This window comes from Triturus cristatus, chromosome 2_1, assembly GCF_964204655.1.
Source record: "Triturus cristatus chromosome 2_1, aTriCri1.1, whole genome shotgun sequence".
Lineage (NCBI taxonomy): Eukaryota > Metazoa > Chordata > Amphibia > Caudata > Salamandridae > Triturus > Triturus cristatus.
The window spans coordinates 366228917-366256447 of record NC_140581.1 but is presented as its reverse complement, the minus strand read 5'-3'; the positions used below and the strand labels follow the sequence as shown (position 1 = coordinate 366256447).

General features: G+C 59.9%; 30 non-coding genes across 30 annotated transcripts; all 30 read right to left on the bottom strand.

Moving 5' to 3' along the window:
- Nucleotides 1–121: 121 nt before the first annotated feature.
- Nucleotides 122–285, bottom strand: LOC146864955 (U1 spliceosomal RNA). Its single transcript, XR_014977003.1, has one exon. It is a non-coding gene; the product is annotated as a U1 spliceosomal RNA (small nuclear RNA).
- An 897-nt stretch (nt 286–1182) lies between these two features.
- LOC146864954 (U1 spliceosomal RNA) lies at nt 1183–1346 on the bottom strand. Its single transcript, XR_014977002.1, has one exon. It is a non-coding gene; the product is annotated as a U1 spliceosomal RNA (small nuclear RNA).
- An 897-nt stretch (nt 1347–2243) lies between these two features.
- On the bottom strand, nt 2244–2407 carry LOC146864953 (U1 spliceosomal RNA). The gene has a single exon (XR_014977407.1). It is a non-coding gene; the product is annotated as a U1 spliceosomal RNA (small nuclear RNA).
- A 615-nt stretch (nt 2408–3022) lies between these two features.
- On the bottom strand, nt 3023–3186 carry LOC146864952 (U1 spliceosomal RNA). The gene has a single exon (XR_014977001.1). It is a non-coding gene; the product is annotated as a U1 spliceosomal RNA (small nuclear RNA).
- A 905-nt stretch (nt 3187–4091) lies between these two features.
- LOC146864951 (U1 spliceosomal RNA) lies at nt 4092–4255 on the bottom strand. The gene has a single exon (XR_014976999.1). It is a non-coding gene; the product is annotated as a U1 spliceosomal RNA (small nuclear RNA).
- Nucleotides 4256–5152: 897 nt separating this feature from the next.
- Nucleotides 5153–5316, bottom strand: LOC146864950 (U1 spliceosomal RNA). The gene has a single exon (XR_014976998.1). It is a non-coding gene; the product is annotated as a U1 spliceosomal RNA (small nuclear RNA).
- Nucleotides 5317–6213: 897 nt separating this feature from the next.
- Nucleotides 6214–6377, bottom strand: LOC146864949 (U1 spliceosomal RNA). The gene has a single exon (XR_014977406.1). It is a non-coding gene; the product is annotated as a U1 spliceosomal RNA (small nuclear RNA).
- Nucleotides 6378–6992: 615 nt separating this feature from the next.
- Nucleotides 6993–7156, bottom strand: LOC146864948 (U1 spliceosomal RNA). The gene has a single exon (XR_014976997.1). It is a non-coding gene; the product is annotated as a U1 spliceosomal RNA (small nuclear RNA).
- A 615-nt stretch (nt 7157–7771) lies between these two features.
- Nucleotides 7772–7935, bottom strand: LOC146864947 (U1 spliceosomal RNA). The gene has a single exon (XR_014976996.1). It is a non-coding gene; the product is annotated as a U1 spliceosomal RNA (small nuclear RNA).
- An 897-nt stretch (nt 7936–8832) lies between these two features.
- LOC146864946 (U1 spliceosomal RNA) lies at nt 8833–8996 on the bottom strand. Its single transcript, XR_014976995.1, has one exon. It is a non-coding gene; the product is annotated as a U1 spliceosomal RNA (small nuclear RNA).
- Nucleotides 8997–9893: 897 nt separating this feature from the next.
- On the bottom strand, nt 9894–10057 carry LOC146864945 (U1 spliceosomal RNA). Its single transcript, XR_014977405.1, has one exon. It is a non-coding gene; the product is annotated as a U1 spliceosomal RNA (small nuclear RNA).
- A 615-nt stretch (nt 10058–10672) lies between these two features.
- LOC146864944 (U1 spliceosomal RNA) lies at nt 10673–10836 on the bottom strand. The gene has a single exon (XR_014976993.1). It is a non-coding gene; the product is annotated as a U1 spliceosomal RNA (small nuclear RNA).
- Nucleotides 10837–11451: 615 nt separating this feature from the next.
- LOC146864943 (U1 spliceosomal RNA) lies at nt 11452–11615 on the bottom strand. Its single transcript, XR_014976992.1, has one exon. It is a non-coding gene; the product is annotated as a U1 spliceosomal RNA (small nuclear RNA).
- An 897-nt stretch (nt 11616–12512) lies between these two features.
- On the bottom strand, nt 12513–12676 carry LOC146864942 (U1 spliceosomal RNA). The gene has a single exon (XR_014976991.1). It is a non-coding gene; the product is annotated as a U1 spliceosomal RNA (small nuclear RNA).
- An 897-nt stretch (nt 12677–13573) lies between these two features.
- Nucleotides 13574–13737, bottom strand: LOC146864941 (U1 spliceosomal RNA). The gene has a single exon (XR_014977452.1). It is a non-coding gene; the product is annotated as a U1 spliceosomal RNA (small nuclear RNA).
- Nucleotides 13738–14352: 615 nt separating this feature from the next.
- On the bottom strand, nt 14353–14516 carry LOC146864940 (U1 spliceosomal RNA). The gene has a single exon (XR_014976990.1). It is a non-coding gene; the product is annotated as a U1 spliceosomal RNA (small nuclear RNA).
- Nucleotides 14517–15413: 897 nt separating this feature from the next.
- On the bottom strand, nt 15414–15577 carry LOC146864939 (U1 spliceosomal RNA). The gene has a single exon (XR_014976989.1). It is a non-coding gene; the product is annotated as a U1 spliceosomal RNA (small nuclear RNA).
- A 615-nt stretch (nt 15578–16192) lies between these two features.
- On the bottom strand, nt 16193–16356 carry LOC146864938 (U1 spliceosomal RNA). Its single transcript, XR_014976987.1, has one exon. It is a non-coding gene; the product is annotated as a U1 spliceosomal RNA (small nuclear RNA).
- A 905-nt stretch (nt 16357–17261) lies between these two features.
- Nucleotides 17262–17425, bottom strand: LOC146864937 (U1 spliceosomal RNA). The gene has a single exon (XR_014976986.1). It is a non-coding gene; the product is annotated as a U1 spliceosomal RNA (small nuclear RNA).
- An 897-nt stretch (nt 17426–18322) lies between these two features.
- LOC146864936 (U1 spliceosomal RNA) lies at nt 18323–18486 on the bottom strand. Its single transcript, XR_014977404.1, has one exon. It is a non-coding gene; the product is annotated as a U1 spliceosomal RNA (small nuclear RNA).
- A 615-nt stretch (nt 18487–19101) lies between these two features.
- Nucleotides 19102–19265, bottom strand: LOC146864935 (U1 spliceosomal RNA). The gene has a single exon (XR_014976985.1). It is a non-coding gene; the product is annotated as a U1 spliceosomal RNA (small nuclear RNA).
- A 615-nt stretch (nt 19266–19880) lies between these two features.
- On the bottom strand, nt 19881–20044 carry LOC146864934 (U1 spliceosomal RNA). Its single transcript, XR_014976984.1, has one exon. It is a non-coding gene; the product is annotated as a U1 spliceosomal RNA (small nuclear RNA).
- An 897-nt stretch (nt 20045–20941) lies between these two features.
- Nucleotides 20942–21105, bottom strand: LOC146864933 (U1 spliceosomal RNA). The gene has a single exon (XR_014977403.1). It is a non-coding gene; the product is annotated as a U1 spliceosomal RNA (small nuclear RNA).
- A 615-nt stretch (nt 21106–21720) lies between these two features.
- Nucleotides 21721–21884, bottom strand: LOC146864932 (U1 spliceosomal RNA). The gene has a single exon (XR_014976983.1). It is a non-coding gene; the product is annotated as a U1 spliceosomal RNA (small nuclear RNA).
- Nucleotides 21885–22499: 615 nt separating this feature from the next.
- LOC146864931 (U1 spliceosomal RNA) lies at nt 22500–22663 on the bottom strand. Its single transcript, XR_014976982.1, has one exon. It is a non-coding gene; the product is annotated as a U1 spliceosomal RNA (small nuclear RNA).
- Nucleotides 22664–23568: 905 nt separating this feature from the next.
- On the bottom strand, nt 23569–23732 carry LOC146864930 (U1 spliceosomal RNA). The gene has a single exon (XR_014976981.1). It is a non-coding gene; the product is annotated as a U1 spliceosomal RNA (small nuclear RNA).
- Nucleotides 23733–24629: 897 nt separating this feature from the next.
- On the bottom strand, nt 24630–24793 carry LOC146864929 (U1 spliceosomal RNA). Its single transcript, XR_014977451.1, has one exon. It is a non-coding gene; the product is annotated as a U1 spliceosomal RNA (small nuclear RNA).
- A 615-nt stretch (nt 24794–25408) lies between these two features.
- On the bottom strand, nt 25409–25572 carry LOC146864928 (U1 spliceosomal RNA). Its single transcript, XR_014976980.1, has one exon. It is a non-coding gene; the product is annotated as a U1 spliceosomal RNA (small nuclear RNA).
- An 897-nt stretch (nt 25573–26469) lies between these two features.
- On the bottom strand, nt 26470–26633 carry LOC146864927 (U1 spliceosomal RNA). Its single transcript, XR_014976979.1, has one exon. It is a non-coding gene; the product is annotated as a U1 spliceosomal RNA (small nuclear RNA).
- A 615-nt stretch (nt 26634–27248) lies between these two features.
- Nucleotides 27249–27412, bottom strand: LOC146864926 (U1 spliceosomal RNA). Its single transcript, XR_014976978.1, has one exon. It is a non-coding gene; the product is annotated as a U1 spliceosomal RNA (small nuclear RNA).
- Nucleotides 27413–27531: the final 119 nt, after the last annotated feature.

The following is a 27531-nucleotide window of genomic DNA, read 5'->3' as shown; positions in this document are numbered from 1 at the left end:
TCTTGCCCACGCCCCCCTCCAATCCAGCCGCAGCAGCCCAGAAAGACCACAGAAGACGAGAAAGGGTGCTCCAGACTCCTTTTTATTTTTTTTCCATTTTGTCTTTCTTGAAACCAGAGATCAGGGGAAAGCGCGAACGCAGTCCCCCACTACCAGAAATTATGCAGTCGAGTATCCCGCATTTGGGGACATCGCAGGGGTCAGCACATCCGAAGTGCAATGGATGAGCCTCACCCTGGGAGAACCACCTTCGTGATCATGGTGTCTCCCCTGCCAGGTAAGTATGAGTTGGAAGGGGACAGGGCGAGGGCGGGCCGCTGGGCATCTCCCCGCAGGGCGAGGGTGGCATTCACACAGGCTAGGCCTGAGGCCGGGCGAGGCAGAGCATGGGCATTTTGGGGCGCAAGGTGACCAGCCAAGGCCCCTGTGCCCACTTTGGAAAGCGCGCAGCTACCCACAGCAGCTTCCCACAGGCCTCGGCCGGCCAGCAAAATTTGCATGTCCACGCCCACCGGCAGCGCCAATCAGGGCCCTGCTTTCGCTATGCTGCACCTTGCTCACACGGGGGCAAAGCCAGGGCTACAGCACTCACAGAAGGGCGATTGCCATGCCCACTTTGGGCCCAGAAGCAGAGATTTGGGGCTTTGGAAGCCTAAGAGCTGCCACTGAGGCCCCCTCTAGAGGTATGCAGTGACATGTTGCCTGGCTAGGCCCCAGTCGACTGCTTGTGGCTGAAAGCCAGGGACAAACAGGCCTGCAAGTGAGCAGGGGTTCTCGCCCCGAGCCCCTCACGAACGCTCCCAAACGCTGCAGACAGAACCCTCGCCGGGCAGAGCCCTCGCCGGGCCACGGCCTGGGGTCCTCAGCCAGAGTCTGGGCCTGGGAAGGCTAGGGCGAGGCAAGAGGCTGGCAGCCAGGCCACAGCCCCAGGGGGGGCGATGGAAAGGAGCAGACATGTCACCTGGCCAGGGCCTACTGCCCTGTCTCTGGATAGGTCCCCAGAGTGGGAGGCTGCAACTATCCCATCATTCCCCAGGCTCGGTACTTAGCATGTGATTCCCTCTTGCCCACGCCCCCCTCCAATCCAGCCGCAGCAGCCCAGAAAGACCACAGAAGACGAGAAAGGGTGCTCCAGACTCCTTTTTATTTTTTTTCCATTTTGTCTTTCTTGAAACCAGAGATCAGGGGAAAGCGCGAACGCAGTCCCCCACTACCAGAAATTATGCAGTCGAGTATCCCGCATTTGGGGACATCGCAGGGGTCAGCACATCCGAAGTGCAATGGATGAGCCTCACCCTGGGAGAACCACCTTCGTGATCATGGTGTCTCCCCTGCCAGGTAAGTATGAGTTGGAAGGGGACAGGGCGAGGGCGGGCCGCTGGGCATCTCCCCGCAGGGCGAGGGTGGCATTCACACAGGCTAGGCCTGAGGCCGGGCGAGGCAGAGCATGGGCATTTTGGGGCGCAAGGTGACCAGCCAAGGCCCCTGTGCCCACTTTGGAAAGCGCGCAGCTACCCACAGCAGCTTCCCACAGGCCTCGGCCGGCCAGCAAAATTTGCATGTCCACGCCCACCGGCAGCGCCAATCAGGGCCCTGCTTTCGCTATGCTGCACCTTGCTCACACGGGGGCAAAGCCAGGGCTACAGCACTCACAGAAGGGCGATTGCCATGCCCACTTTGGGCCCAGAAGCAGAGATTTGGGGCTTTGGAAGCCTAAGAGCTGCCACTGAGGCCCCCTCTAGAGGTATGCAGTGACATGTTGCCTGGCTAGGCCCCAGTCGACTGCTTGTGGCTGAAAGCCAGGGACAAACAGGCCTGCAAGTGAGCAGGGGTTCTCGCCCCGAGCCCCTCACGAACGCTCCCAAACGCTGCAGACAGAACCCTCGCCGGGCAGAGCCCTCGCCGGGCCACGGCCTGGGGTCCTCAGCCAGAGTCTGGGCCTGGGAAGGCTAGGGCGAGGCAAGAGGCTGGCAGCCAGGCCACAGCCCCAGGGGGGGCGATGGAAAGGAGCAGACATGTCACCTGGCCAGGGCCTACTGCCCTGTCTCTGGATAGGTCCCCAGAGTGGGAGGCTGCAACTATCCCATCATTCCCCAGGCTCGGTACTTAGCATGTGATTCCCTCTTGCCCACGCCCCCCTCCAATCCAGCCGCAGCAGCCCAGAAAGACCACAGAAGACGAGAAAGGGTGCTCCAGACTCCTTTTTATTTTTTTTCCATTTTGTCTTTCTTGAAACCAGAGATCAGGGGAAAGCGCGAACGCAGTCCCCCACTACCAGAAATTATGCAGTCGAGTATCCCGCATTTGGGGACATCGCAGGGGTCAGCACATCCGAAGTGCAATGGATGAGCCTCACCCTGGGAGAACCACCTTCGTGATCATGGTGTCTCCCCGGCCAGGTAAGTATGAGTTGGAAGGGGACAGGGCGAGGGCGGGCCGCTGGGCATCTCCCCGCAGGGCGAGGGTGGCATTCACACAGGCTAGGCCTGAGGCCGGGCGAGGCAGAGCATGGGCATTTTGGGGCGCAAGGTGACCAGCCAAGGCCCCTGTGCCCACTTTGGAAAGCGCGCAGCTACCCACAGCAGCTTCCCACAGGCCTCGGCCGGCCAGCAAAATTTGCATGTCCACGCCCACCGGCAGCGCCAATCAGGGCCCTGCTTTCGCTATGCTGCACCTTGCTCACACGGGGGCAAAGCCAGGGCTACAGCAAGCACACCAGAGGGCTTGGCAGGCCGAAATCGGGCCCAACAGCAGATTTTTCAGGCCCTCCAAATTGTGCACAAGCAAAGGCTTTCGCAAGCACAACAGAGTGCTTGCCAGGTCGAAATCGGGCCCAGAAGCACGTTTCTAAGCCCTAAGCCAGCATCCCCCAGGCTTGTAAATTTGCATAACTAATTGGCCCTCGCCCACTCCCCATTCCAGCCAGCTTACAGCACCCTGGACGGACCACAAGAAACGTCAAAGGGTGCTCCAGACTCCTTTTTATTTTTTTTTCCTTTTTGTCTTTCTTGAAACCAGAGATCAGGGGAAAGCGCGAACGCAGTCCCCCACTACCAGAAATTATGCAGTCGAGTATCCCGCATTTGGGGACATCGCAGGGGTCAGCACATCCGAAGTGCAATGGATGAGCCTCACCCTGGGAGAACCACCTTCGTGATCATGGTGTCTCCCCTGCCAGGTAAGTATGAGTTGGAAGGGGACAGGGCGAGGGCGGGCCGCTGGGCATCTCCCCGCAGGGCGAGGGTGGCATTCACACAGGCTAGGCCTGAGGCCGGGCGAGGCAGAGCATGGGCATTTTGGGGCGCAAGGTGACCAGCCAAGGCCCCTGTGCCCACTTTGGAAAGCGCGCAGCTACCCACAGCAGCTTCCCACAGGCCTCGGCCGGCCAGCAAAATTTGCATGTCCACGCCCACCGGCAGCGCCAATCAGGGCCCTGCTTTCGCTATGCTGCACCTTGCTCACACGGGGGCAAAGCCAGGGCTACAGCACTCACAGAAGGGCGATTGCCATGCCCACTTTGGGCCCAGAAGCAGAGATTTGGGGCTTTGGAAGCCTAAGAGCTGCCACTGAGGCCCCCTCTAGAGGTATGCAGTGACATGTTGCCTGGCTAGGCCCCAGTCGACTGCTTGTGGCTGAAAGCCAGGGACAAACAGGCCTGCAAGTGAGCAGGGGTTCTCGCCCCGAGCCCCTCACGCCTTCCCGAACGCTCCCAAACGCTGCAGACAGAACCCTCGCCGGGCAGAGCCCTCGCCGGGCCACGGCCTGGGGTCCTCAGCCAGAGTCTGGGCCTGGGAAGGCTAGGGCGAGGCAAGAGGCTGGCAGCCAGGCCACAGCCCCAGGGGGGGCGATGGAAAGGAGCAGACATGTCACCTGGCCAGGGCCTACTGCCCTGTCTCTGGATAGGTCCCCAGAGTGGGAGGCTGCAACTATCCCATCATTCCCCAGGCTCGGTACTTAGCATGTGATTCCCTCTTGCCCACGCCCCCCTCCAATCCAGCCGCAGCAGCCCAGAAAGACCACAGAAGACGAGAAAGGGTGCTCCAGACTCCTTTTTATTTTTTTTCCATTTTGTCTTTCTTGAAACCAGAGATCAGGGGAAAGCGCGAACGCAGTCCCCCACTACCAGAAATTATGCAGTCGAGTATCCCGCATTTGGGGACATCGCAGGGGTCAGCACATCCGAAGTGCAATGGATGAGCCTCACCCTGGGAGAACCACCTTCGTGATCATGGTGTCTCCCCTGCCAGGTAAGTATGAGTTGGAAGGGGACAGGGCGAGGGCGGGCCGCTGGGCATCTCCCCGCAGGGCGAGGGTGGCATTCACACAGGCTAGGCCTGAGGCCGGGCGAGGCAGAGCATGGGCATTTTGGGGCGCAAGGTGACCAGCCAAGGCCCCTGTGCCCACTTTGGAAAGCGCGCAGCTACCCACAGCAGCTTCCCACAGGCCTCGGCCGGCCAGCAAAATTTGCATGTCCACGCCCACCGGCAGCGCCAATCAGGGCCCTGCTTTCGCTATGCTGCACCTTACTCACACGGGGGCAAAGCCAGGGCTACAGCACTCACAGAAGGGCGATTGCCATGCCCACTTTGGGCCCAGAAGCAGAGATTTGGGGCTTTGGAAGCCTAAGAGCTGCCACTGAGGCCCCCTCTAGAGGTATGCAGTGACATGTTGCCTGGCTAGGCCCCAGTCGACTGCTTGTGGCTGAAAGCCAGGGACAAACAGGCCTGCAAGTGAGCAGGGGTTCTCGCCCCGAGCCCCTCACGAACGCTCCCAAACGCTGCAGACAGAACCCTCGCCGGGCAGAGCCCTCGCCGGGCCACGGCCTGGGGTCCTCAGCCAGAGTCTGGGCCTGGGAAGGCTAGGGCGAGGCAAGAGGCTGGCAGCCAGGCCACAGCCCCAGGGGGGGCGATGGAAAGGAGCAGACATGTCACCTGGCCAGGGCCTACTGCCCTGTCTCTGGATAGGTCCCCAGAGTGGGAGGCTGCAACTATCCCATCATTCCCCAGGCTCGGTACTTAGCATGTGATTCCCTCTTGCCCACGCCCCCCTCCAATCCAGCCGCAGCAGCCCAGAAAGACCACAGAAGACGAGAAAGGGTGCTCCAGACTCCTTTTTATTTTTTTTCCATTTTGTCTTTCTTGAAACCAGAGATCAGGGGAAAGCGCGAACGCAGTCCCCCACTACCAGAAATTATGCAGTCGAGTATCCCGCATTTGGGGACATCGCAGGGGTCAGCACATCCGAAGTGCAATGGATGAGCCTCACCCTGGGAGAACCACCTTCGTGATCATGGTGTCTCCCCTGCCAGGTAAGTATGAGTTGGAAGGGGACAGGGCGAGGGCGGGCCGCTGGGCATCTCCCCGCAGGGCGAGGGTGGCATTCACACAGGCTAGGCCTGAGGCCGGGCGAGGCAGAGCATGGGCATTTTGGGGCGCAAGGTGACCAGCCAAGGCCCCTGTGCCCACTTTGGAAAGCGCGCAGCTACCCACAGCAGCTTCCCACAGGCCTCGGCCGGCCAGCAAAATTTGCATGTCCACGCCCACCGGCAGCGCCAATCAGGGCCCTGCTTTCGCTATGCTGCACCTTGCTCACACGGGGGCAAAGCCAGGGCTACAGCACTCACAGAAGGGCGATTGCCATGCCCACTTTGGGCCCAGAAGCAGAGATTTGGGGCTTTGGAAGCCTAAGAGCTGCCACTGAGGCCCCCTCTAGAGGTATGCAGTGACATGTTGCCTGGCTAGGCCCCAGTCGACTGCTTGTGGCTGAAAGCCAGGGACAAACAGGCCTGCAAGTGAGCAGGGGTTCTCGCCCCGAGCCCCTCACGAACGCTCCCAAACGCTGCAGACAGAACCCTCGCCGGGCAGAGCCCTCGCCGGGCCACGGCCTGGGGTCCTCAGCCAGAGTCTGGGCCTGGGAAGGCTAGGGCGAGGCAAGAGGCTGGCAGCCAGGCCACAGCCCCAGGGGGGGCGATGGAAAGGAGCAGACATGTCACCTGGCCAGGGCCTACTGCCCTGTCTCTGGATAGGTCCCCAGAGTGGGAGGCTGCAACTATCCCATCATTCCCCAGGCTCGGTACTTAGCATGTGATTCCCTCTTGCCCACGCCCCCCTCCAATCCAGCCGCAGCAGCCCAGAAAGACCACAGAAGACGAGAAAGGGTGCTCCAGACTCCTTTTTATTTTTTTTCCATTTTGTCTTTCTTGAAACCAGAGATCAGGGGAAAGCGCGAACGCAGTCCCCCACTACCAGAAATTATGCAGTCGAGTATCCCGCATTTGGGGACATCGCAGGGGTCAGCACATCCGAAGTGCAATGGATGAGCCTCACCCTGGGAGAACCACCTTCGTGATCATGGTGTCTCCCCGGCCAGGTAAGTATGAGTTGGAAGGGGACAGGGCGAGGGCGGGCCGCTGGGCATCTCCCCGCAGGGCGAGGGTGGCATTCACACAGGCTAGGCCTGAGGCCGGGCGAGGCAGAGCATGGGCATTTTGGGGCGCAAGGTGACCAGCCAAGGCCCCTGTGCCCACTTTGGAAAGCGCGCAGCTACCCACAGCAGCTTCCCACAGGCCTCGGCCGGCCAGCAAAATTTGCATGTCCACGCCCACCGGCAGCGCCAATCAGGGCCCTGCTTTCGCTATGCTGCACCTTGCTCACACGGGGGCAAAGCCAGGGCTACAGCAAGCACACCAGAGGGCTTGGCAGGCCGAAATCGGGCCCAACAGCAGATTTTTCAGGCCCTCCAAATTGTGCACAAGCAAAGGCTTTCGCAAGCACAACAGAGTGCTTGCCAGGTCGAAATCGGGCCCAGAAGCACGTTTCTAAGCCCTAAGCCAGCATCCCCCAGGCTTGTAAATTTGCATAACTAATTGGCCCTCGCCCACTCCCCATTCCAGCCAGCTTACAGCACCCTGGACGGACCACAAGAAACGTCAAAGGGTGCTCCAGACTCCTTTTTATTTTTTTTTCCTTTTTGTCTTTCTTGAAACCAGAGATCAGGGGAAAGCGCGAACGCAGTCCCCCACTACCAGAAATTATGCAGTCGAGTATCCCGCATTTGGGGACATCGCAGGGGTCAGCACATCCGAAGTGCAATGGATGAGCCTCACCCTGGGAGAACCACCTTCGTGATCATGGTGTCTCCCCTGCCAGGTAAGTATGAGTTGGAAGGGGACAGGGCGAGGGCGGGCCGCTAGGCATCTCCCCGCAGGGCGAGGGTGGCATTCACACAGGCTAGGCCTGAGGCCGGGCGAGGCAGAGCATGGGCATTTTGGGGCGCAAGGTGACCAGCCAAGGCCCCTGTGCCCACTTTGGAAAGCGCGCAGCTACCCACAGCAGCTTCCCACAGGCCTCGGCCGGCCAGCAAAATTTGCATGTCCACGCCCACCGGCAGCGCCAATCAGGGCCCTGCTTTCGCTATGCTGCACCTTGCTCACACGGGGGCAAAGCCAGGGCTACAGCAAGCACACCAGAGGGCTTGGCAGGCCGAAATCGGGCCCAACAGCAGATTTTTCAGGCCCTCCAAATTGTGCACAAGCAAAGGCTTTCGCAAGCACAACAGAGTGCTTGCCAGGTCGAAATCGGGCCCAGAAGCACGTTTCTAAGCCCTAAGCCAGCATCCCCCAGGCTTGTAAATTTGCATAACTAATTGGCCCTCGCCCACTCCCCATTCCAGCCAGCTTACAGCACCCTGGACGGACCACAAGAAACGTCAAAGGGTGCTCCAGACTCCTTTTTATTTTTTTTTCCTTTTTGTCTTTCTTGAAACCAGAGATCAGGGGAAAGCGCGAACGCAGTCCCCCACTACCAGAAATTATGCAGTCGAGTATCCCGCATTTGGGGACATCGCAGGGGTCAGCACATCCGAAGTGCAATGGATGAGCCTCACCCTGGGAGAACCACCTTCGTGATCATGGTGTCTCCCCTGCCAGGTAAGTATGAGTTGGAAGGGGACAGGGCGAGGGCGGGCCGCTGGGCATCTCCCCGCAGGGCGAGGGTGGCATTCACACAGGCTAGGCCTGAGGCCGGGCGAGGCAGAGCATGGGCATTTTGGGGCGCAAGGTGACCAGCCAAGGCCCCTGTGCCCACTTTGGAAAGCGCGCAGCTACCCACAGCAGCTTCCCACAGGCCTCGGCCGGCCAGCAAAATTTGCATGTCCACGCCCACCGGCAGCGCCAATCAGGGCCCTGCTTTCGCTATGCTGCACCTTGCTCACACGGGGGCAAAGCCAGGGCTACAGCACTCACAGAAGGGCGATTGCCATGCCCACTTTGGGCCCAGAAGCAGAGATTTGGGGCTTTGGAAGCCTAAGAGCTGCCACTGAGGCCCCCTCTAGAGGTATGCAGTGACATGTTGCCTGGCTAGGCCCCAGTCGACTGCTTGTGGCTGAAAGCCAGGGACAAACAGGCCTGCAAGTGAGCAGGGGTTCTCGCCCCGAGCCCCTCACGAACGCTCCCAAACGCTGCAGACAGAACCCTCGCCGGGCAGAGCCCTCGCCGGGCCACGGCCTGGGGTCCTCAGCCAGAGTCTGGGCCTGGGAAGGCTAGGGCGAGGCAAGAGGCTGGCAGCCAGGCCACAGCCCCAGGGGGGGCGATGGAAAGGAGCAGACATGTCACCTGGCCAGGGCCTACTGCCCTGTCTCTGGATAGGTCCCCAGAGTGGGAGGCTGCAACTATCCCATCATTCCCCAGGCTCGGTACTTAGCATGTGATTCCCTCTTGCCCACGCCCCCCTCCAATCCAGCCGCAGCAGCCCAGAAAGACCACAGAAGACGAGAAAGGGTGCTCCAGACTCCTTTTTATTTTTTTTCCATTTTGTCTTTCTTGAAACCAGAGATCAGGGGAAAGCGCGAACGCAGTCCCCCACTACCAGAAATTATGCAGTCGAGTATCCCGCATTTGGGGACATCGCAGGGGTCAGCACATCCGAAGTGCAATGGATGAGCCTCACCCTGGGAGAACCACCTTCGTGATCATGGTGTCTCCCCTGCCAGGTAAGTATGAGTTGGAAGGGGACAGGGCGAGGGCGGGCCGCTGGGCATCTCCCCGCAGGGCGAGGGTGGCATTCACACAGGCTAGGCCTGAGGCCGGGCGAGGCAGAGCATGGGCATTTTGGGGCGCAAGGTGACCAGCCAAGGCCCCTGTGCCCACTTTGGAAAGCGCGCAGCTACCCACAGCAGCTTCCCACAGGCCTCGGCCGGCCAGCAAAATTTGCATGTCCACGCCCACCGGCAGCGCCAATCAGGGCCCTGCTTTCGCTATGCTGCACCTTGCTCACACGGGGGCAAAGCCAGGGCTACAGCACTCACAGAAGGGCGATTGCCATGCCCACTTTGGGCCCAGAAGCAGAGATTTGGGGCTTTGGAAGCCTAAGAGCTGCCACTGAGGCCCCCTCTAGAGGTATGCAGTGACATGTTGCCTGGCTAGGCCCCAGTCGACTGCTTGTGGCTGAAAGCCAGGGACAAACAGGCCTGCAAGTGAGCAGGGGTTCTCGCCCCGAGCCCCTCACGAACGCTCCCAAACGCTGCAGACAGAACCCTCGCCGGGCAGAGCCCTCGCCGGGCCACGGCCTGGGGTCCTCAGCCAGAGTCTGGGCCTGGGAAGGCTAGGGCGAGGCAAGAGGCTGGCAGCCAGGCCACAGCCCCAGGGGGGGCGATGGAAAGGAGCAGACATGTCACCTGGCCAGGGCCTACTGCCCTGTCTCTGGATAGGTCCCCAGAGTGGGAGGCTGCAACTATCCCATCATTCCCCAGGCTCGGTACTTAGCATGTGATTCCCTCTTGCCCACGCCCCCCTCCAATCCAGCCGCAGCAGCCCAGAAAGACCACAGAAGACGAGAAAGGGTGCTCCAGACTCCTTTTTATTTTTTTTCCATTTTGTCTTTCTTGAAACCAGAGATCAGGGGAAAGCGCGAACGCAGTCCCCCACTACCAGAAATTATGCAGTCGAGTATCCCGCATTTGGGGACATCGCAGGGGTCAGCACATCCGAAGTGCAATGGATGAGCCTCACCCTGGGAGAACCACCTTCGTGATCATGGTGTCTCCCCGGCCAGGTAAGTATGAGTTGGAAGGGGACAGGGCGAGGGCGGGCCGCTGGGCATCTCCCCGCAGGGCGAGGGTGGCATTCACACAGGCTAGGCCTGAGGCCGGGCGAGGCAGAGCATGGGCATTTTGGGGCGCAAGGTGACCAGCCAAGGCCCCTGTGCCCACTTTGGAAAGCGCGCAGCTACCCACAGCAGCTTCCCACAGGCCTCGGCCGGCCAGCAAAATTTGCATGTCCACGCCCACCGGCAGCGCCAATCAGGGCCCTGCTTTCGCTATGCTGCACCTTGCTCACACGGGGGCAAAGCCAGGGCTACAGCAAGCACACCAGAGGGCTTGGCAGGCCGAAATCGGGCCCAACAGCAGATTTTTCAGGCCCTCCAAATTGTGCACAAGCAAAGGCTTTCGCAAGCACAACAGAGTGCTTGCCAGGTCGAAATCGGGCCCAGAAGCACGTTTCTAAGCCCTAAGCCAGCATCCCCCAGGCTTGTAAATTTGCATAACTAATTGGCCCTCGCCCACTCCCCATTCCAGCCAGCTTACAGCACCCTGGACGGACCACAAGAAACGTCAAAGGGTGCTCCAGACTCCTTTTTATTTTTTTTTCCTTTTTGTCTTTCTTGAAACCAGAGATCAGGGGAAAGCGCGAACGCAGTCCCCCACTACCAGAAATTATGCAGTCGAGTATCCCGCATTTGGGGACATCGCAGGGGTCAGCACATCCGAAGTGCAATGGATGAGCCTCACCCTGGGAGAACCACCTTCGTGATCATGGTGTCTCCCCTGCCAGGTAAGTATGAGTTGGAAGGGGACAGGGCGAGGGCGGGCCGCTAGGCATCTCCCCGCAGGGCGAGGGTGGCATTCACACAGGCTAGGCCTGAGGCCGGGCGAGGCAGAGCATGGGCATTTTGGGGCGCAAGGTGACCAGCCAAGGCCCCTGTGCCCACTTTGGAAAGCGCGCAGCTACCCACAGCAGCTTCCCACAGGCCTCGGCCGGCCAGCAAAATTTGCATGTCCACGCCCACCGGCAGCGCCAATCAGGGCCCTGCTTTCGCTATGCTGCACCTTGCTCACACGGGGGCAAAGCCAGGGCTACAGCAAGCACACCAGAGGGCTTGGCAGGCCGAAATCGGGCCCAACAGCAGATTTTTCAGGCCCTCCAAATTGTGCACAAGCAAAGGCTTTCGCAAGCACAACAGAGTGCTTGCCAGGTCGAAATCGGGCCCAGAAGCACGTTTCTAAGCCCTAAGCCAGCATCCCCCAGGCTTGTAAATTTGCATAACTAATTGGCCCTCGCCCACTCCCCATTCCAGCCAGCTTACAGCACCCTGGACGGACCACAAGAAACGTCAAAGGGTGCTCCAGACTCCTTTTTATTTTTTTTTCCTTTTTGTCTTTCTTGAAACCAGAGATCAGGGGAAAGCGCGAACGCAGTCCCCCACTACCAGAAATTATGCAGTCGAGTATCCCGCATTTGGGGACATCGCAGGGGTCAGCACATCCGAAGTGCAATGGATGAGCCTCACCCTGGGAGAACCACCTTCGTGATCATGGTGTCTCCCCTGCCAGGTAAGTATGAGTTGGAAGGGGACAGGGCGAGGGCGGGCCGCTGGGCATCTCCCCGCAGGGCGAGGGTGGCATTCACACAGGCTAGGCCTGAGGCTGGGCGAGGCAGAGCATGGGCATTTTGGGGCGCAAGGTGACCAGCCAAGGCCCCTGTGCCCACTTTGGAAAGCGCGCAGCTACCCACAGCAGCTTCCCACAGGCCTCGGCCGGCCAGCAAAATTTGCATGTCCACGCCCACCGGCAGCGCCAATCAGGGCCCTGCTTTCGCTATGCTGCACCTTGCTCACACGGGGTTAAAGCCAGGGCTACAGCACTCACAGAAGGGCGATTGCCATGCCCACTTTGGGCCCAGAAGCAGAGATTTGGGGCTTTGGAAGCCTAAGAGCTGCCACTGAGGCCCCCTCTAGAGGTATGCAGTGACATGTTGCCTGGCTAGGCCCCAGTCGACTGCTTGTGGCTGAAAGCCAGGGACAAACAGGCCTGCAAGTGAGCAGGGGTTCTCGCCCCGAGCCCCTCACGAACGCTCCCAAACGCTGCAGACAGAACCCTCGCCGGGCAGAGCCCTCGCCGGGCCACGGCCTGGGGTCCTCAGCCAGAGTCTGGGCCTGGGAAGGCTAGGGCGAGGCAAGAGGCTGGCAGCCAGGCCACAGCCCCAGGGGGGGCGATGGAAAGGAGCAGACATGTCACCTGGCCAGGGCCTACTGCCCTGTCTCTGGATAGGTCCCCAGAGTGGGAGGCTGCAACTATCCCATCATTCCCCAGGCTCGGTACTTAGCATGTGATTCCCTCTTGCCCACGCCCCCCTCCAATCCAGCCGCAGCAGCCCAGAAAGACCACAGAAGACGAGAAAGGGTGCTCCAGACTCCTTTTTATTTTTTTTCCATTTTGTCTTTCTTGAAACCAGAGATCAGGGGAAAGCGCGAACGCAGTCCCCCACTACCAGAAATTATGCAGTCGAGTATCCCGCATTTGGGGACATCGCAGGGGTCAGCACATCCGAAGTGCAATGGATGAGCCTCACCCTGGGAGAACCACCTTCGTGATCATGGTGTCTCCCCTGCCAGGTAAGTATGAGTTGGAAGGGGACAGGGCGAGGGCGGGCCGCTGGGCATCTCCCCGCAGGGCGAGGGTGGCATTCACACAGGCTAGGCCTGAGGCCGGGCGAGGCAGAGCATGGGCATTTTGGGGCGCAAGGTGACCAGCCAAGGCCCCTGTGCCCACTTTGGAAAGCGCGCAGCTACCCACAGCAGCTTCCCACAGGCCTCGGCCGGCCAGCAAAATTTGCATGTCCACGCCCACCGGCAGCGCCAATCAGGGCCCTGCTTTCGCTATGCTGCACCTTGCTCACACGGGGTTAAAGCCAGGGCTACAGCACTCACAGAAGGGCGATTGCCATGCCCACTTTGGGCCCAGAAGCAGAGATTTGGGGCTTTGGAAGCCTAAGAGCTGCCACTGAGGCCCCCTCTAGAGGTATGCAGTGACATGTTGCCTGGCTAGGCCCCAGTCGACTGCTTGTGGCTGAAAGCCAGGGACAAACAGGCCTGCAAGTGAGCAGGGGTTCTCGCCCCGAGCCCCTCACGAACGCTCCCAAACGCTGCAGACAGAACCCTCGCCGGGCAGAGCCCTCGCCGGGCCACGGCCTGGGGTCCTCAGCCAGAGTCTGGGCCTGGGAAGGCTAGGGCGAGGCAAGAGGCTGGCAGCCAGGCCACAGCCCCAGGGGGGGCGATGGAAAGGAGCAGACATGTCACCTGGCCAGGGCCTACTGCCCTGTCTCTGGATAGGTCCCCAGAGTGGGAGGCTGCAACTATCCCATCATTCCCCAGGCTCGGTACTTAGCATGTGATTCCCTCTTGCCCACGCCCCCCTCCAATCCAGCCGCAGCAGCCCAGAAAGACCACAGAAGACGAGAAAGGGTGCTCCAGACTCCTTTTTATTTTTTTTCCATTTTGTCTTTCTTGAAACCAGAGATCATGGGAAAGCGCGAACGCAGTCCCCCACTACCAGAAATTATGCAGTCGAGTATCCCGCATTTGGGGACATCGCAGGGGTCAGCACATCCGAAGTGCAATGGATGAGCCTCACCCTGGGAGAACCACCTTCGTGATCATGGTGTCTCCCCGGCCAGGTAAGTATGAGTTGGAAGGGGACAGGGCGAGGGCGGGCCGCTGGGCATCTCCCCGCAGGGCGAGGGTGGCATTCACACAGGCTAGGCCTGAGGCCGGGCGAGGCAGAGCATGGGCATTTTGGGGCGCAAGGTGACCAGCCAAGGCCCCTGTGCCCACTTTGGAAAGCGCGCAGCTACCCACAGCAGCTTCCCACAGGCCTCGGCCGGCCAGCAAAATTTGCATGTCCACGCCCACCGGCAGCGCCAATCAGGGCCCTGCTTTCGCTATGCTGCACCTTGCTCACACGGGGGCAAAGCCAGGGCTACAGCAAGCACACCAGAGGGCTTGGCAGGCCGAAATCGGGCCCAACAGCAGATTTTTCAGGCCCTCCAAATTGTGCACAAGCAAAGGCTTTCGCAAGCACAACAGAGTGCTTGCCAGGTCGAAATCGGGCCCAGAAGCACGTTTCTAAGCCCTAAGCCAGCATCCCCCAGGCTTGTAAATTTGCATAACTAATTGGCCCTCGCCCACTCCCCATTCCAGCCAGCTTACAGCACCCTGGACGGACCACAAGAAACGTCAAAGGGTGCTCCAGACTCCTTTTTATTTTTTTTTCCTTTTTGTCTTTCTTGAAACCAGAGATCAGGGGAAAGCGCGAACGCAGTCCCCCACTACCAGAAATTATGCAGTCGAGTATCCCGCATTTGGGGACATCGCAGGGGTCAGCACATCCGAAGTGCAATGGATGAGCCTCACCCTGGGAGAACCACCTTCGTGATCATGGTGTCTCCCCTGCCAGGTAAGTATGAGTTGGAAGGGGACAGGGCGAGGGCGGGCCGCTGGGCATCTCCCCGCAGGGCGAGGGTGGCATTCACACAGGCTAGGCCTGAGGCCGGGCGAGGCAGAGCATGGGCATTTTGGGGCGCAAGGTGACCAGCCAAGGCCCCTGTGCCCACTTTGGAAAGCGCGCAGCTACCCACAGCAGCTTCCCACAGGCCTCGGCCGGCCAGCAAAATTTGCATGTCCACGCCCACCGGCAGCGCCAATCAGGGCCCTGCTTTCGCTATGCTGCACCTTGCTCACACGGGGTTAAAGCCAGGGCTACAGCACTCACAGAAGGGCGATTGCCATGCCCACTTTGGGCCCAGAAGCAGAGATTTGGGGCTTTGGAAGCCTAAGAGCTGCCACTGAGGCCCCCTCTAGAGGTATGCAGTGACATGTTGCCTGGCTAGGCCCCAGTCGACTGCTTGTGGCTGAAAGCCAGGGACAAACAGGCCTGCAAGTGAGCAGGGGTTCTCGCCCCGAGCCCCTCACGAACGCTCCCAAACGCTGCAGACAGAACCCTCGCCGGGCAGAGCCCTCGCCGGGCCACGGCCTGGGGTCCTCAGCCAGAGTCTGGGCCTGGGAAGGCTAGGGCGAGGCAAGAGGCTGGCAGCCAGGCCACAGCCCCAGGGGGGGCGATGGAAAGGAGCAGACATGTCACCTGGCCAGGGCCTACTGCCCTGTCTCTGGATAGGTCCCCAGAGTGGGAGGCTGCAACTATCCCATCATTCCCCAGGCTCGGTACTTAGCATGTGATTCCCTCTTGCCCACGCCCCCCTCCAATCCAGCCGCAGCAGCCCAGAAAGACCACAGAAGACGAGAAAGGGTGCTCCAGACTCCTTTTTATTTTTTTTCCATTTTGTCTTTCTTGAAACCAGAGATCAGGGGAAAGCGCGAACGCAGTCCCCCACTACCAGAAATTATGCAGTCGAGTATCCCGCATTTGGGGACATCGCAGGGGTCAGCACATCCGAAGTGCAATGGATGAGCCTCACCCTGGGAGAACCACCTTCGTGATCATGGTGTCTCCCCTGCCAGGTAAGTATGAGTTGGAAGGGGACAGGGCGAGGGCGGGCCGCTGGGCATCTCCCCGCAGGGCGAGGGTGGCATTCACACAGGCTAGGCCTGAGGCCGGGCGAGGCAGAGCATGGGCATTTTGGGGCGCAAGGTGACCAGCCAAGGCCCCTGTGCCCACTTTGGAAAGCGCGCAGCTACCCACAGCAGCTTCCCACAGGCCTCGGCCGGCCAGCAAAATTTGCATGTCCACGCCCACCGGCAGCGCCAATCAGGGCCCTGCTTTCGCTATGCTGCACCTTGCTCACACGGGGGCAAAGCCAGGGCTACAGCAAGCACACCAGAGGGCTTGGCAGGCCGAAATCGGGCCCAACAGCAGATTTTTCAGGCCCTCCAAATTGTGCACAAGCAAAGGCTTTCGCAAGCACAACAGAGTGCTTGCCAGGTCGAAATCGGGCCCAGAAGCACGTTTCTAAGCCCTAAGCCAGCATCCCCCAGGCTTGTAAATTTGCATAACTAATTGGCCCTCGCCCACTCCCCATTCCAGCCAGCTTACAGCACCCTGGACGGACCACAAGAAACGTCAAAGGGTGCTCCAGACTCCTTTTTATTTTTTTTTCCTTTTTGTCTTTCTTGAAACCAGAGATCAGGGGAAAGCGCGAACGCAGTCCCCCACTACCAGAAATTATGCAGTCGAGTATCCCGCATTTGGGGACATCGCAGGGGTCAGCACATCCGAAGTGCAATGGATGAGCCTCACCCTGGGAGAACCACCTTCGTGATCATGGTGTCTCCCCTGCCAGGTAAGTATGAGTTGGAAGGGGACAGGGCGAGGGCGGGCCGCTGGGCATCTCCCCGCAGGGCGAGGGTGGCATTCACACAGGCTAGGCCTGAGGCCGGGCGAGGCAGAGCATGGGCATTTTGGGGCGCAAGGTGACCAGCCAAGGCCCCTGTGCCCACTTTGGAAAGCGCGCAGCTACCCACAGCAGCTTCCCACAGGCCTCGGCCGGCCAGCAAAATTTGCATGTCCACGCCCACCGGCAGCGCCAATCAGGGCCCTGCTTTCGCTATGCTGCACCTTGCTCACACGGGGGCAAAGCCAGGGCTACAGCACTCACAGAAGGGCGATTGCCATGCCCACTTTGGGCCCAGAAGCAGAGATTTGGGGCTTTGGAAGCCTAAGAGCTGCCACTGAGGCCCCCTCTAGAGGTATGCAGTGACATGTTGCCTGGCTAGGCCCCAGTCGACTGCTTGTGGCTGAAAGCCAGGGACAAACAGGCCTGCAAGTGAGCAGGGGTTCTCGCCCCGAGCCCCTCACGCCTTCCCGAACGCTCCCAAACGCTGCAGACAGAACCCTCGCCGGGCAGAGCCCTCGCCGGGCCACGGCCTGGGGTCCTCAGCCAGAGTCTGGGCCTGGGAAGGCTAGGGCGAGGCAAGAGGCTGGCAGCCAGGCCACAGCCCCAGGGGGGGCGATGGAAAGGAGCAGACATGTCACCTGGCCAGGGCCTACTGCCCTGTCTCTGGATAGGTCCCCAGAGTGGGAGGCTGCAACTATCCCATCATTCCCCAGGCTCGGTACTTAGCATGTGATTCCCTCTTGCCCACGCCCCCCTCCAATCCAGCCGCAGCAGCCCAGAAAGACCACAGAAGACGAGAAAGGGTGCTCCAGACTCCTTTTTATTTTTTTTCCATTTTGTCTTTCTTGAAACCAGAGATCAGGGGAAAGCGCGAACGCAGTCCCCCACTACCAGAAATTATGCAGTCGAGTATCCCGCATTTGGGGACATCGCAGGGGTCAGCACATCCGAAGTGCAATGGATGAGCCTCACCCTGGGAGAACCACCTTCGTGATCATGGTGTCTCCCCTGCCAGGTAAGTATGAGTTGGAAGGGGACAGGGCGAGGGCGGGCCGCTGGGCATCTCCCCGCAGGGCGAGGGTGGCATTCACACAGGCTAGGCCTGAGGCCGGGCGAGGCAGAGCATGGGCATTTTGGGGCGCAAGGTGACCAGCCAAGGCCCCTGTGCCCACTTTGGAAAGCGCGCAGCTACCCACAGCAGCTTCCCACAGGCCTCGGCCGGCCAGCAAAATTTGCATGTCCACGCCCACCGGCAGCGCCAATCAGGGCCCTGCTTTCGCTATGCTGCACCTTGCTCACACGGGGGCAAAGCCAGGGCTACAGCACTCACAGAAGGGCGATTGCCATGCCCACTTTGGGCCCAGAAGCAGAGATTTGGGGCTTTGGAAGCCTAAGAGCTGCCACTGAGGCCCCCTCTAGAGGTATGCAGTGACATGTTGCCTGGCTAGGCCCCAGTCGACTGCTTGTGGCTGAAAGCCAGGGACAAACAGGCCTGCAAGTGAGCAGGGGTTCTCGCCCCGAGCCCCTCACGAACGCTCCCAAACGCTGCAGACAGAACCCTCGCCGGGCAGAGCCCTCGCCGGGCCACGGCCTGGGGTCCTCAGCCAGAGTCTGGGCCTGGGAAGGCTAGGGCGAGGCAAGAGGCTGGCAGCCAGGCCACAGCCCCAGGGGGGGCGATGGAAAGGAGCAGACATGTCACCTGGCCAGGGCCTACTGCCCTGTCTCTGGATAGGTCCCCAGAGTGGGAGGCTGCAACTATCCCATCATTCCCCAGGCTCGGTACTTAGCATGTGATTCCCTCTTGCCCACGCCCCCCTCCAATCCAGCCGCAGCAGCCCAGAAAGACCACAGAAGACGAGAAAGGGTGCTCCAGACTCCTTTTTATTTTTTTTCCATTTTGTCTTTCTTGAAACCAGAGATCAGGGGAAAGCGCGAACGCAGTCCCCCACTACCAGAAATTATGCAGTCGAGTATCCCGCATTTGGGGACATCGCAGGGGTCAGCACATCCGAAGTGCAATGGATGAGCCTCACCCTGGGAGAACCACCTTCGTGATCATGGTGTCTCCCCGGCCAGGTAAGTATGAGTTGGAAGGGGACAGGGCGAGGGCGGGCCGCTGGGCATCTCCCCGCAGGGCGAGGGTGGCATTCACACAGGCTAGGCCTGAGGCCGGGCGAGGCAGAGCATGGGCATTTTGGGGCGCAAGGTGACCAGCCAAGGCCCCTGTGCCCACTTTGGAAAGCGCGCAGCTACCCACAGCAGCTTCCCACAGGCCTCGGCCGGCCAGCAAAATTTGCATGTCCACGCCCACCGGCAGCGCCAATCAGGGCCCTGCTTTCGCTATGCTGCACCTTGCTCACACGGGGGCAAAGCCAGGGCTACAGCAAGCACACCAGAGGGCTTGGCAGGCCGAAATCGGGCCCAACAGCAGATTTTTCAGGCCCTCCAAATTGTGCACAAGCAAAGGCTTTCGCAAGCACAACAGAGTGCTTGCCAGGTCGAAATCGGGCCCAGAAGCACGTTTCTAAGCCCTAAGCCAGCATCCCCCAGGCTTGTAAATTTGCATAACTAATTGGCCCTCGCCCACTCCCCATTCCAGCCAGCTTACAGCACCCTGGACGGACCACAAGAAACGTCAAAGGGTGCTCCAGACTCCTTTTTATTTTTTTTTCCTTTTTGTCTTTCTTGAAACCAGAGATCAGGGGAAAGCGCGAACGCAGTCCCCCACTACCAGAAATTATGCAGTCGAGTATCCCGCATTTGGGGACATCGCAGGGGTCAGCACATCCGAAGTGCAATGGATGAGCCTCACCCTGGGAGAACCACCTTCGTGATCATGGTGTCTCCCCTGCCAGGTAAGTATGAGTTGGAAGGGGACAGGGCGAGGGCGGGCCGCTAGGCATCTCCCCGCAGGGCGAGGGTGGCATTCACACAGGCTAGGCCTGAGGCCGGGCGAGGCAGAGCATGGGCATTTTGGGGCGCAAGGTGACCAGCCAAGGCCCCTGTGCCCACTTTGGAAAGCGCGCAGCTACCCACAGCAGCTTCCCACAGGCCTCGGCCGGCCAGCAAAATTTGCATGTCCACGCCCACCGGCAGCGCCAATCAGGGCCCTGCTTTCGCTATGCTGCACCTTGCTCACACGGGGGCAAAGCCAGGGCTACAGCAAGCACACCAGAGGGCTTGGCAGGCCGAAATCGGGCCCAACAGCAGATTTTTCAGGCCCTCCAAATTGTGCACAAGCAAAGGCTTTCGCAAGCACAACAGAGTGCTTGCCAGGTCGAAATCGGGCCCAGAAGCACGTTTCTAAGCCCTAAGCCAGCATCCCCCAGGCTTGTAAATTTGCATAACTAATTGGCCCTCGCCCACTCCCCATTCCAGCCAGCTTACAGCACCCTGGACGGACCACAAGAAACGTCAAAGGGTGCTCCAGACTCCTTTTTATTTTTTTTTCCTTTTTGTCTTTCTTGAAACCAGAGATCAGGGGAAAGCGCGAACGCAGTCCCCCACTACCAGAAATTATGCAGTCGAGTATCCCGCATTTGGGGACATCGCAGGGGTCAGCACATCCGAAGTGCAATGGATGAGCCTCACCCTGGGAGAACCACCTTCGTGATCATGGTGTCTCCCCTGCCAGGTAAGTATGAGTTGGAAGGGGACAGGGCGAGGGCGGGCCGCTGGGCATCTCCCCGCAGGGCGAGGGTGGCATTCACACAGGCTAGGCCTGAGGCCGGGCGAGGCAGAGCATGGGCATTTTGGGGCGCAAGGTGACCAGCCAAGGCCCCTGTGCCCACTTTGGAAAGCGCGCAGCTACCCACAGCAGCTTCCCACAGGCCTCGGCCGGCCAGCAAAATTTGCATGTCCACGCCCACCGGCAGCGCCAATCAGGGCCCTGCTTTCGCTATGCTGCACCTTGCTCACACGGGGGCAAAGCCAGGGCTACAGCACTCACAGAAGGGCGATTGCCATGCCCACTTTGGGCCCAGAAGCAGAGATTTGGGGCTTTGGAAGCCTAAGAGCTGCCACTGAGGCCCCCTCTAGAGGTATGCAGTGACATGTTGCCTGGCTAGGCCCCAGTCGACTGCTTGTGGCTGAAAGCCAGGGACAAACAGGCCTGCAAGTGAGCAGGGGTTCTCGCCCCGAGCCCCTCACGAACGCTCCCAAACGCTGCAGACAGAACCCTCGCCGGGCAGAGCCCTCGCCGGGCCACGGCCTGGGGTCCTCAGCCAGAGTCTGGGCCTGGGAAGGCTAGGGCGAGGCAAGAGGCTGGCAGCCAGGCCACAGCCCCAGGGGGGGCGATGGAAAGGAGCAGACATGTCACCTGGCCAGGGCCTACTGCCCTGTCTCTGGATAGGTCCCCAGAGTGGGAGGCTGCAACTATCCCATCATTCCCCAGGCTCGGTACTTAGCATGTGATTCCCTCTTGCCCACGCCCCCCTCCAATCCAGCCGCAGCAGCCCAGAAAGACCACAGAAGACGAGAAAGGGTGCTCCAGACTCCTTTTTATTTTTTTTCCATTTTGTCTTTCTTGAAACCAGAGATCAGGGGAAAGCGCGAACGCAGTCCCCCACTACCAGAAATTATGCAGTCGAGTATCCCGCATTTGGGGACATCGCAGGGGTCAGCACATCCGAAGTGCAATGGATGAGCCTCACCCTGGGAGAACCACCTTCGTGATCATGGTGTCTCCCCGGCCAGGTAAGTATGAGTTGGAAGGGGACAGGGCGAGGGCGGGCCGCTGGGCATCTCCCCGCAGGGCGAGGGTGGCATTCACACAGGCTAGGCCTGAGGCCGGGCGAGGCAGAGCATGGGCATTTTGGGGCGCAAGGTGACCAGCCAAGGCCCCTGTGCCCACTTTGGAAAGCGCGCAGCTACCCACAGCAGCTTCCCACAGGCCTCGGCCGGCCAGCAAAATTTGCATGTCCACGCCCACCGGCAGCGCCAATCAGGGCCCTGCTTTCGCTATGCTGCACCTTGCTCACACGGGGGCAAAGCCAGGGCTACAGCAAGCACACCAGAGGGCTTGGCAGGCCGAAATCGGGCCCAACAGCAGATTTTTCAGGCCCTCCAAATTGTGCACAAGCAAAGGCTTTCGCAAGCACAACAGAGTGCTTGCCAGGTCGAAATCGGGCCCAGAAGCACGTTTCTAAGCCCTAAGCCAGCATCCCCCAGGCTTGTAAATTTGCATAACTAATTGGCCCTCGCCCACTCCCCATTCCAGCCAGCTTACAGCACCCTGGACGGACCACAAGAAACGTCAAAGGGTGCTCCAGACTCCTTTTTATTTTTTTTTCCTTTTTGTCTTTCTTGAAACCAGAGATCAGGGGAAAGCGCGAACGCAGTCCCCCACTACCAGAAATTATGCAGTCGAGTATCCCGCATTTGGGGACATCGCAGGGGTCAGCACATCCGAAGTGCAATGGATGAGCCTCACCCTGGGAGAACCACCTTCGTGATCATGGTGTCTCCCCTGCCAGGTAAGTATGAGTTGGAAGGGGACAGGGCGAGGGCGGGCCGCTAGGCATCTCCCCGCAGGGCGAGGGTGGCATTCACACAGGCTAGGCCTGAGGCCGGGCGAGGCAGAGCATGGGCATTTTGGGGCGCAAGGTGACCAGCCAAGGCCCCTGTGCCCACTTTGGAAAGCGCGCAGCTACCCACAGCAGCTTCCCACAGGCCTCGGCCGGCCAGCAAAATTTGCATGTCCACGCCCACCGGCAGCGCCAATCAGGGCCCTGCTTTCGCTATGCTGCACCTTGCTCACACGGGGGCAAAGCCAGGGCTACAGCAAGCACACCAGAGGGCTTGGCAGGCCGAAATCGGGCCCAACAGCAGATTTTTCAGGCCCTCCAAATTGTGCACAAGCAAAGGCTTTCGCAAGCACAACAGAGTGCTTGCCAGGTCGAAATCGGGCCCAGAAGCACGTTTCTAAGCCCTAAGCCAGCATCCCCCAGGCTTGTAAATTTGCATAACTAATTGGCCCTCGCCCACTCCCCATTCCAGCCAGCTTACAGCACCCTGGACGGACCACAAGAAACGTCAAAGGGTGCTCCAGACTCCTTTTTATTTTTTTTTCCTTTTTGTCTTTCTTGAAACCAGAGATCAGGGGAAAGCGCGAACGCAGTCCCCCACTACCAGAAATTATGCAGTCGAGTATCCCGCATTTGGGGACATCGCAGGGGTCAGCACATCCGAAGTGCAATGGATGAGCCTCACCCTGGGAGAACCACCTTCGTGATCATGGTGTCTCCCCTGCCAGGTAAGTATGAGTTGGAAGGGGACAGGGCGAGGGCGGGCCGCTGGGCATCTCCCCGCAGGGCGAGGGTGGCATTCACACAGGCTAGGCCTGAGGCCGGGCGAGGCAGAGCATGGGCATTTTGGGGCGCAAGGTGACCAGCCAAGGCCCCTGTGCCCACTTTGGAAAGCGCGCAGCTACCCACAGCAGCTTCCCACAGGCCTCGGCCGGCCAGCAAAATTTGCATGTCCACGCCCACCGGCAGCGCCAATCAGGGCCCTGCTTTCGCTATGCTGCACCTTGCTCACACGGGGTTAAAGCCAGGGCTACAGCACTCACAGAAGGGCGATTGCCATGCCCACTTTGGGCCCAGAAGCAGAGATTTGGGGCTTTGGAAGCCTAAGAGCTGCCACTGAGGCCCCCTCTAGAGGTATGCAGTGACATGTTGCCTGGCTAGGCCCCAGTCGACTGCTTGTGGCTGAAAGCCAGGGACAAACAGGCCTGCAAGTGAGCAGGGGTTCTCGCCCCGAGCCCCTCACGCCTTCCCGAACGCTCCCAAACGCTGCAGACAGAACCCTCGCCGGGCAGAGCCCTCGCCGGGCCACGGCCTGGGGTCCTCAGCCAGAGTCTGGGCCTGGGAAGGCTAGGGCGAGGCAAGAGGCTGGCAGCCAGGCCACAGCCCCAGGGGGGGCGATGGAAAGGAGCAGACATGTCACCTGGCCAGGGCCTACTGCCCTGTCTCTGGATAGGTCCCCAGAGTGGGAGGCTGCAACTATCCCATCATTCCCCAGGCTCGGTACTTAGCATGTGATTCCCTCTTGCCCACGCCCCCCTCCAATCCAGCCGCAGCAGCCCAGAAAGACCACAGAAGACGAGAAAGGGTGCTCCAGACTCCTTTTTATTTTTTTTCCATTTTGTCTTTCTTGAAACCAGAGATCAGGGGAAAGCGCGAACGCAGTCCCCCACTACCAGAAATTATGCAGTCGAGTATCCCGCATTTGGGGACATCGCAGGGGTCAGCACATCCGAAGTGCAATGGATGAGCCTCACCCTGGGAGAACCACCTTCGTGATCATGGTGTCTCCCCTGCCAGGTAAGTATGAGTTGGAAGGGGACAGGGCGAGGGCGGGCCGCTGGGCATCTCCCCGCAGGGCGAGGGTGGCATTCACACAGGCTAGGCCTGAGGCCGGGCGAGGCAGAGCATGGGCATTTTGGGGCGCAAGGTGACCAGCCAAGGCCCCTGTGCCCACTTTGGAAAGCGCGCAGCTACCCACAGCAGCTTCCCACAGGCCTCGGCCGGCCAGCAAAATTTGCATGTCCACGCCCACCGGCAGCGCCAATCAGGGCCCTGCTTTCGCTATGCTGCACCTTGCTCACACGGGGTTAAAGCCAGGGCTACAGCACTCACAGAAGGGCGATTGCCATGCCCACTTTGGGCCCAGAAGCAGAGATTTGGGGCTTTGGAAGCCTAAGAGCTGCCACTGAGGCCCCCTCTAGAGGTATGCAGTGACATGTTGCCTGGCTAGGCCCCAGTCGACTGCTTGTGGCTGAAAGCCAGGGACAAACAGGCCTGCAAGTGAGCAGGGGTTCTCGCCCCGAGCCCCTCACGAACGCTCCCAAACGCTGCAGACAGAACCCTCGCCGGGCAGAGCCCTCGCCGGGCCACGGCCTGGGGTCCTCAGCCAGAGTCTGGGCCTGGGAAGGCTAGGGCGAGGCAAGAGGCTGGCAGCCAGGCCACAGCCCCAGGGGGGGCGATGGAAAGGAGCAGACATGTCACCTGGCCAGGGCCTACTGCCCTGTCTCTGGATAGGTCCCCAGAGTGGGAGGCTGCAACTATCCCATCATTCCCCAGGCTCGGTACTTAGCATGTGATTCCCTCTTGCCCACGCCCCCCTCCAATCCAGCCGCAGCAGCCCAGAAAGACCACAGAAGACGAGAAAGGGTGCTCCAGACTCCTTTTTATTTTTTTTCCATTTTGTCTTTCTTGAAACCAGAGATCATGGGAAAGCGCGAACGCAGTCCCCCACTACCAGAAATTATGCAGTCGAGTATCCCGCATTTGGGGACATCGCAGGGGTCAGCACATCCGAAGTGCAATGGATGAGCCTCACCCTGGGAGAACCACCTTCGTGATCATGGTGTCTCCCCGGCCAGGTAAGTATGAGTTGGAAGGGGACAGGGCGAGGGCGGGCCGCTGGGCATCTCCCCGCAGGGCGAGGGTGGCATTCACACAGGCTAGGCCTGAGGCCGGGCGAGGCAGAGCATGGGCATTTTGGGGCGCAAGGTGACCAGCCAAGGCCCCTGTGCCCACTTTGGAAAGCGCGCAGCTACCCACAGCAGCTTCCCACAGGCCTCGGCCGGCCAGCAAAATTTGCATGTCCACGCCCACCGGCAGCGCCAATCAGGGCCCTGCTTTCGCTATGCTGCACCTTGCTCACACGGGGGCAAAGCCAGGGCTACAGCAAGCACACCAGAGGGCTTGGCAGGCCGAAATCGGGCCCAACAGCAGATTTTTCAGGCCCTCCAAATTGTGCACAAGCAAAGGCTTTCGCAAGCACAACAGAGTGCTTGCCAGGTCGAAATCGGGCCCAGAAGCACGTTTCTAAGCCCTAAGCCAGCATCCCCCAGGCTTGTAAATTTGCATAACTAATTGGCCCTCGCCCACTCCCCATTCCAGCCAGCTTACAGCACCCTGGACGGACCACAAGAAACGTCAAAGGGTGCTCCAGACTCCTTTTTATTTTTTTTTCCTTTTTGTCTTTCTTGAAACCAGAGATCAGGGGAAAGCGCGAACGCAGTCCCCCACTACCAGAAATTATGCAGTCGAGTATCCCGCATTTGGGGACATCGCAGGGGTCAGCACATCCGAAGTGCAATGGATGAGCCTCACCCTGGGAGAACCACCTTCGTGATCATGGTGTCTCCCCTGCCAGGTAAGTATGAGTTGGAAGGGGACAGGGCGAGGGCGGGCCGCTGGGCATCTCCCCGCAGGGCGAGGGTGGCATTCACACAGGCTAGGCCTGAGGCCGGGCGAGGCAGAGCATGGGCATTTTGGGGCGCAAGGTGACCAGCCAAGGCCCCTGTGCCCACTTTGGAAAGCGCGCAGCTACCCACAGCAGCTTCCCACAGGCCTCGGCCGGCCAGCAAAATTTGCATGTCCACGCCCACCGGCAGCGCCAATCAGGGCCCTGCTTTCGCTATGCTGCACCTTGCTCACACGGGGTTAAAGCCAGGGCTACAGCACTCACAGAAGGGCGATTGCCATGCCCACTTTGGGCCCAGAAGCAGAGATTTGGGGCTTTGGAAGCCTAAGAGCTGCCACTGAGGCCCCCTCTAGAGGTATGCAGTGACATGTTGCCTGGCTAGGCCCCAGTCGACTGCTTGTGGCTGAAAGCCAGGGACAAACAGGCCTGCAAGTGAGCAGGGGTTCTCGCCCCGAGCCCCTCACGAACGCTCCCAAACGCTGCAGACAGAACCCTCGCCGGGCAGAGCCCTCGCCGGGCCACGGCCTGGGGTCCTCAGCCAGAGTCTGGGCCTGGGAAGGCTAGGGCGAGGCAAGAGGCTGGCAGCCAGGCCACAGCCCCAGGGGGGGCGATGGAAAGGAGCAGACATGTCACCTGGCCAGGGCCTACTGCCCTGTCTCTGGATAGGTCCCCAGAGTGGGAGGCTGCAACTATCCCATCATTCCCCAGGCTCGGTACTTAGCATGTGATTCCCTCTTGCCCACGCCCCCCTCCAATCCAGCCGCAGCAGCCCAGAAAGACCACAGAAGACGAGAAAGGGTGCTCCAGACTCCTTTTTATTTTTTTTCCATTTTGTCTTTCTTGAAACCAGAGATCAGGGGAAAGCGCGAACGCAGTCCCCCACTACCAGAAATTATGCAGTCGAGTATCCCGCATTTGGGGACATCGCAGGGGTCAGCACATCCGAAGTGCAATGGATGAGCCTCACCCTGGGAGAACCACCTTCGTGATCATGGTGTCTCCCCTGCCAGGTAAGTATGAGTTGGAAGGGGACAGGGCGAGGGCGGGCCGCTGGGCATCTCCCCGCAGGGCGAGGGTGGCATTCACACAGGCTAGGCCTGAGGCCGGGCGAGGCAGAGCATGGGCATTTTGGGGCGCAAGGTGACCAGCCAAGGCCCCTGTGCCCACTTTGGAAAGCGCGCAGCTACCCACAGCAGCTTCCCACAGGCCTCGGCCGGCCAGCAAAATTTGCATGTCCACGCCCACCGGCAGCGCCAATCAGGGCCCTGCTTTCGCTATGCTGCACCTTGCTCACACGGGGGCAAAGCCAGGGCTACAGCAAGCACACCAGAGGGCTTGGCAGGCCGAAATCGGGCCCAACAGCAGATTTTTCAGGCCCTCCAAATTGTGCACAAGCAAAGGCTTTCGCAAGCACAACAGAGTGCTTGCCAGGTCGAAATCGGGCCCAGAAGCACGTTTCTAAGCCCTAAGCCAGCATCCCCCAGGCTTGTAAATTTGCATAACTAATTGGCCCTCGCCCACTCCCCATTCCAGCCAGCTTACAGCACCCTGGACGGACCACAAGAAACGTCAAAGGGTGCTCCAGACTCCTTTTTATTTTTTTTTCCTTTTTGTCTTTCTTGAAACCAGAGATCAGGGGAAAGCGCGAACGCAGTCCCCCACTACCAGAAATTATGCAGTCGAGTATCCCGCATTTGGGGACATCGCAGGGGTCAGCACATCCGAAGTGCAATGGATGAGCCTCACCCTGGGAGAACCACCTTCGTGATCATGGTGTCTCCCCTGCCAGGTAAGTATGAGTTGGAAGGGGACAGGGCGAGGGCGGGCCGCTGGGCATCTCCCCGCAGGGCGAGGGTGGCATTCACACAGGCTAGGCCTGAGGCCGGGCGAGGCAGAGCATGGGCATTTTGGGGCGC